The sequence below is a fragment of the Fukomys damarensis genome, unplaced genomic scaffold (genome assembly GCF_012274545.1).
Source record: "Fukomys damarensis isolate Sample0158 unplaced genomic scaffold, DMR_v1.0_HiC HiC_scaffold_19, whole genome shotgun sequence".
Taxonomy (NCBI): Eukaryota; Metazoa; Chordata; class Mammalia; order Rodentia; family Bathyergidae; genus Fukomys; species Fukomys damarensis.
This window is the reverse complement of record NW_022900931.1, coordinates 54,767,515-54,774,959: the sequence shown is the minus strand read 5'-3', so window position 1 is coordinate 54,774,959 and position 7,445 is coordinate 54,767,515.

Genomic DNA, 7,445 nt, shown 5'->3' with positions numbered 1-7,445 from the left:
TCTATAAACCCCCCAAAGCGTCTATCAGCCTCCCTAAAACAGATTTGGAGTCTCTGTCTGTGCTTCCCGGCAAGGCCATGTTGATTTTTTTTTTCTTTGTACTGGAGATCAAACTCGGGACTTTAGGCTTGCAAACCAGGCATGTGGAACCACTGAGCTAAATCCCCAGCCCAAGGACATGTTGATTAGAGCGTCTTTCCTGCCCCTCCTCACTGCCTGTCTCCTTGACTGGGCTTAGGGAAGAGAGACTGAGCCCCACCTGTTGGGACCCTCAAGGCCAGGAGTTTTGCACTAAAAATGAAAGAAGGCCCAAATTCCACCCTTAGATCATGCTAACACTTCCATTTTCTGAACATGTGTCCTTACAGGGCCAAGGGTCTGATTACACGTGTGTAGATCACTGATTGCTTCTCCAGTCCTTTCTTCCTACCTTGGACCTCGATGCGTCTCCCAAACCCTGTCCTCGGGCAGACAGATTGGAGACTTACTCTCCCAGTCCTGGCCATCTTGTGAATAAACGCTTTCTCTTTTTCAGTGACTGGCAAAATGGGCCCGGTTTATTAGCAGAGAGGTCCTGTGTCCCAGCTCCTGACCTATTAAGATCTCACTTAATCAGCATAACAATCATCAAATATGTGAGTATGGAAAGTTTCTAAATGGACCCGTTTCCAGCTGCTGAGTGACCAGGTGCAGGAGAGACCCCAGTCGAGCTGAGTGTGGGCACTTCCTGGAATCAGAAGAGATAATAACAAAATGGTCATTCTAGTTTTAAGCCCCTAGGATTTGTAATAATTTGTTAACAGCCATTGGCAACGGGAGTAACCTACAATAGTCCTACAGAGCATTAAAAAAGTCTGATAGGGAAAAGATAAAAGAGAAACAAAAAAGGATAAAATATAAAAAGAAAAAATAAAGACAATAAACAAAAATACTGATGAGGCATGAGCCCCAGTATATATTGATAGGAGCAAAGCAGAGAGAGAATACATAGAATCTTACCATTTACGTTAAAAGAAAGCATAAATAGCCATTTATTTTGGCTGCTGTATCCATGATATAGGGACAAATCCATCCATAAATATACTGTATGCATATCATTTTCCAGTAAACTTCAAGTAAGATGGTTACCACTGATCAAAGGAAATTAGGGGAGGGAAAGCGGTACACAGCATGGTACCATTTGAAGCTTTGTTTTTAGCTACATTCATACTACTCTTTCCAAAGCATTTTCTTCCTTTTTTGGTACTGCCACTTGAACTCAGGGTGTCATGCTTGCCAGGCAGGCACTGTGCCCGCTTTTCCAAACCATTTTTAAGTGACTCCATTTTCATTGTAAAGGTTTTTATATGTGAAATAAGGCCTTTTCCTTTATTGTACTAAAGTGTGGTGGCACACACCTGTTTTACCAGCATTATGGGAGGATGAGGGAGCAGGATCACAAGTTCAAGTCCAGTTGAGATAACTAAGCAAGACCTTGTCTCAAAAAATTTAAAAAGGCTGAGGATGTCGCTCAGTGCAAAGGCCCTGGGCTCAATTCTAGTACCAGAAGGCGGGGGGAAGATATCTTCCTATTTTTTGAAGAGCTGCAAGGCCCTAGGGACATCAATGAAGCATGAACTGTCATTGTAAATATAAATGTAAATATTGAAAATAAAGAAGATTGCAGGGGAAACCCATACATCCAGACAAAACATGAAAGTCCATGATTTAAATTTTTCTCCTGCTGTAGAAGACTGAAAACCAAAGTCTTACTGAGCTACAACCCTAGCCCCTTTTATAATTTTGTATTTTTGAGACAAGTTCTTGCTAAATTGTCCAAGGTGGGCTTAATTTGTGATCCTGCCTCAGCCTTCCAGAAAGCTGCAATTACACACACGTATGTGCTGTTATGCCTGGGTGAAAGCCCATGATTTTTTTTCTAGTACTAGGACTGGAAACCAGGACCTTCATATTAAGCTACCCCACCCTTGTAAAAATTCTTTTGAGATAAGGTTCTCACTAAGTTTTCCAGGCTGGACTCAAATTCGTGATCCCCCTGCCTAGCCTTCCAAAGTGGTAGGGTTATAAGTGTACACCAGGGGCTGACTTTTCGAAAGTCTAATTTTTAATAAAAATGTGTTTATTGCTCAAACTAATTTTCCCCTGGCTTATAGCTTACAGAGAGGCAAGAAATACCCAATATATGTATTACGGAGAGTTTTAGTTAATTAGATATCCAGTAATCATGGACATTTAAAAAGGAGTAATAGCCCTTTGACTCCTGCTTACTGAGGCTCAGCGGCCCCTTCCATGTCCTTGCAGCTCTTCAGGGACTGTGGGTCAGCTATTTACTTGGGAGTGACAGCAAACTTCATCTGGGACCCTGGTCACTTCCAACACAACATCACTGACTCCTGGCAGAGGGAACCGAGAAACATTATGTGTTTTATGCAAAACAGCACCAGCCTAAGTGCCACATGCCCCCCTACTAATGGTTTGAGTATGATCTGTCTCCTCCCAAGCTCACTGGAGTTATTAAGCACCTGGAAACTTACTCTGACGATGGTGCTCAGAGATGGGACCTTTGGAAGGTAAACAGGACTAGATTAGGTCACCAGGGTGGGTCCCCCTACCTGAATGCTGGCAGCTCTATAAGAAGAGAAACCAGAGAACACACAAGCGTCTTCTCTGTCATAGGCCATGGAATGTCCTGCGCTGTTCAGGAACTCTGCAGCAAGGAGACCATCACCAGATGCAGCCCCTGACCTTGGGAGCCAAAAGAAATCTCTTGCTTTCCTATAATCCCAGTGCTTGGGAATCTGAAGCAGGAGGATCACCATGAGTTTGAGTTCAAGTCCAGCGTGAATTACAGAGTGAGTCCCTGTCTCAAAAAAACAAAGAAAAAATATCTTTTCTTTTTTTTTTAATTGAATTTATTGGTACATTCTAGGTAGACAGTACAGTTACATTCATTACTGGGATCTTGTACCTTTACATGACAGGTCTTGTTTCTCATTTTAAAAATGTCTTTTCTTTACAGTTTATCCAGTCTGTGGCATTGTGTGATTAGAAGCAATAAGGGGGTTAATAACACCTTCCTTGTTATTCACAATGCAAGAGGATACAAATTTAGGACCTTAGGAGGCTGCAAATAAGAAGTTGGCGTGAATCACCCAGACAGGGATTAATGTTTTTCCTCAGGGTCCTCACATCATTGGGGAAGTAGGATAGTCATTCATGGCACACAAAGAAACCAACTCTAGCCGGGCATGGTGGTGCATGCCTGTAATCCCAGCATTTGGGAGGCTGAGGCAGGAGGATCGCTGTGAGTTCGAGACCAACCTGGGCTACATAGTGAGTTCCAGTTCAGTCTCAACTACATAGTGAGACCCTGTCTCACAACAAACAAACAAACAAAAAAAGAAACCAACTCTAAGCCAGCCTGAGGCAACCCCAGTATTCTGGCAGCAGGCAAGAGGACTGTAAGCCTGAGCCCAGCCTGGATAATGTAGTGACCTACAGAGAACTTGTCTCAAAAATTTAAAAAGTAAAAAAAAAAATGAGAACCAAGATCTGTCATGTAAAGGTACAAGATCCCAATGATGAATGTGACTGTACTATATACTTAAAAAGTACCAATAAACTCAATAAAAAAAAATTTTAAAACTCAGGTGTGGTAGTATGTGCCTGTAATCTCAGGACTTGGGAGGCTGAGGCAGGAGGATTGCTGTGAGTGCAAGGTCAGCCTGGGCTACACACTGAGTTCAAGGCCAGCCTAAATTACAGAACGAGACCCTGTCTCAAAAAACAAAACAAAACAAAAATCCAAAAAAGAGCTTAGGATGCAGCTAAGTGCAAAGGCCTTAAATTCAATCCCCAGTACTACAGTAAGTAAGTAAATAAAGTAGAACAGGGCTGGGGGTTTAGCCCATGGTTCCAGCACCTGCCTTGCAAGCATAAGGTCCTGAGTTTGATCCCCAGTACCAATAAATAAAGAAAGAAAGAAAGTAGAACAGGCATAGTTGTGAATGTCTGTAATCCTAGTACCCAGGAGACTGAGGCAGGAGGCAGGAAGACTGCAAGTTCTGGGCCAGTTTGGTTGGCATAGCCAGTTCAAGGCCAGCCTGAGCTGAACAGTGAAACTCTTGTCTCAAAACAAAATGAAAGAAGACAAAACCAACAATAATAAAATAAAAGGTTTGGGGAATTCCACTTAGCACTCCTTACATTCAGTCCCTAGCGATAAAGAAAGAAAGAAAAGAAAGAGAAGGGGGAGAAAGGAGGGAGGACTTTGTCCGCACAAATCACAAGCATATGCAATTCTGTGCATTTTCATAAAGTCAATGTGCCCATGTAGCAACAAGTAGAACACGAAATAGACTTTCTTTGCTTTGCTTTTTTTTTTTCTTTTTTTCTTGTTTTGAAGACAGGATCTCAACCTGTAGTCCAGGCTGGACTCAAATTCACGATCCTCCTGCCTCAGCCTGCCATGCAGCAATTACAAATGTGTGTCACCGTGCTCAGCAGGAAAATTTCTTTTTTTTTTAAATTTTAAATTGAATTTATTGGTACATTCTGGGTAGACAGTACAGTTACATTCATTACTGGGATCTTGTACCTTTACATGCCAGGTCTTGGCTCTCATTTTTCCCCTTGTCCCCACCACCCCTTCCGAAGGAAAATTTCTAACACAAAAACAGGAAACTGGGAGGGAACTAAAAAAATTCAAAACCAGGGCCGGGGATTTAGCTCAGCGGTTTGGTGGCCTGCCTCGCAAGCGCAAGGACCTGAGTTCGATCCCTGGTACCGCAAAAACAAAAACAAACAAAAAAATTCAAAACCTTGGAAAAAAGAAGGCTGATGGATTGAATTCCTAGAAAAAGGAGCTGGAAATCAGAAGCTTAAAATATCAGAGTAGTGGTCCCCCAGGACTCAGGGTTAGAGCCAACTAATGCAAAGTGTGGAAAAGTCTTCATTAAAGAATTGTCAGGAGCCTGGGGATGTGGTACCAAGGTAGAGTGCTTGCATAGCACACTTGAGGCCCTGGATCGAGCCCCGGCACACGTAAAAAAATTGTCTTAATTATATCTTCACTCCTTATAGTTACACAGAGCATGCACAGTGCATAGTCTGCCTGCGTGTGACCTGACTCCGGGAATCAGCAGAGACGTTAAAAAAAACAATATCAGGGAGAAAAAACCTCAGGGCTAGCGCTGTGGCCCAGTAGGAGAGGGAGTATTTAGCGTGTGCAAGGCCAGAAGTCCAATCTTCAGCATCCAAGAAGGGAAGCAAGGAAAAGAAAAGTACGAAGATGAATGCATAGAAATGAAGTAAAAGAAAACGGGAATAGTTCAAGGAAGAGAGAGACATTCTTTTGGAAATTACGTTCTTTTCTTCAGCCCAGATGTCTCCCTAAGAATCACTCATTTTCAAAATCCAGCGGGTTGCATAGCAAGTCAAAGCCCCTTAAGTATCTCAAATTTACCGTGTTCTAAAATATTTGGTGTTCTCCCATCCCAGAGAATGCCCCTGAATTCTTTATCTCTCTTCACGGCATAACCATCTGTACTATCTCCAGGAATATGAAGTTTATCTTTCCCCCACCTATTTCTCATTCTTACTTTAAGCCATCTCTCTAATGTCTTGTAGACTCCATCTTAGAAATAGCTCTAAAATATGATTCCTATCTCGGTTCCCATGGTCCCAGATACATTTTTATCATTACTAATCTGAATTTTATCAATGGCCTCCGTGTCAGGGAAGGTTCTGCTGGAGAAACAGGATGAATAAGAAAAAGAGATTTATTTCAAGATATTGGCTTAGACAATTGTAGGGATTAGCAAATCCAAAATCCATACAGAAGACCAGCAGGCTAGAAACCCCAGGCAGGAGCTGCACTGTTGTCCATAGGCATAATTTAGACAAAAAAAAAAAAACAAGTAAAGTGGCATAGGCCTGTAATCTCAGTACTCAGAGGCTCAGGCAGGAGGATTGTCATGAATTCAAGGCCACCTGAACTAATAGCAAGACCCTGTTTCACACACACACACAAAAGCAGGCAGTTGTAGTGTTACACACTTATAATCTTAGCACTCTGGGAGGCTGAGGCAGGAAGATGAAAAGCTTAGTCCACCCACTCTGGGCAATAAGAAAGCATTAAAAAGGCTGGGGATGTAGCTTCACACAAATGACCTGGGTTCATTCCTAAAAAAAAAAAAAAAAATCAAGAAAGAAAGTTTCTAGAATCTCAGAAGAAATAATCTCATAATGGATTGGTTTGTTTTGTACTTTACATAAAATGCCATCGTACTATATTTTGTGTCTTCCTTTACTCAGCAATACTTTTTGTGAGAGTCATTCATGCTATACTTGATAGCAGTGTGTTAACTGTGTACAACTGAACCATATCCAAACTCTGGCCAATGGCCTTGTAATTTTCTGCATTTAATATGGCAAATTTCATCAGACTCCCCAAGAGGAACATACATCAGGCTGTCCCCAGAGAAACCGATCCTCCTTTTGTCAACAAGCAGGTCTTACAGGGTGAAATTTTTACTTGGAGAAATTGGATCCCTGGACAACCAACTACTGACCTGAACCAGATGGTCTGATGGGACTTGGCAGAATCAGTGTCTCCAGTAGAGGTTTTTGTTGTCATTGTTGTTTGGAAACAGGTTTTCGCTATGTTGTCCAGGCTTGCTGGCTTGAGACACTTCCTGCCTCAGCCTCCCAAATTCTGGGGTTATAAGCATGCCCCACCACATCTGCCTTGCAGTTGAGATCTTAAATCTTTTGTCTATCTTGGAAATCCTCATCCTAGCTTTTTGGTTAGGAGCTCAGGGAATCACTGTCTGTTCTTTTGTTTTTTTTTGGTACCAGGGATTGAACTCGGGTCCTTGCGCTTGCAAGCAGGACACCGAACCACTGAGCTAAATCCCTGGCCCCTGTCAGTTCTTTTGAACAGGCCAGTGGAGTTGACAAGCAGGAGGTTACTTGTTGATCCAGGGTTGGTTGGAAGCAGTGGCCGTCCTTCCCTGGTCACAGTGGGAGCAGAGATACACAGTGAAACCCAGGCCCCTTCTGATGAGTCACTGGAGCTTTCTGGTCCTGAAGACCCCAAGAAATGACACTCAGATGGCTCATGTGGTCAGGGATGGGTAACTGGCTGGGACTCATCTTGACGTCTGAAGAAACCCAGGAGATAGACTGGGCTAGTGTTTTCTTTCTTTATTGGTGGTTTGTTTGCTTGACATCTTTTTAAAATGAGTTCATGAATGGGCTTTCTTTTGGCTGATTCATAATCCACCTAACACACTTTGATCCCCTATGGTGTCTTTAACAGCAAGCTTTCTTTTCTTACTCTTTTTCCTTTTGAACAAAAGAAGCAGCAGCCGGAAGAGGCAATGATGTCAGGCAAGATTATATAGTGGACTTTGGTTTTCATTGTATTTACTTTTATGTGTCTC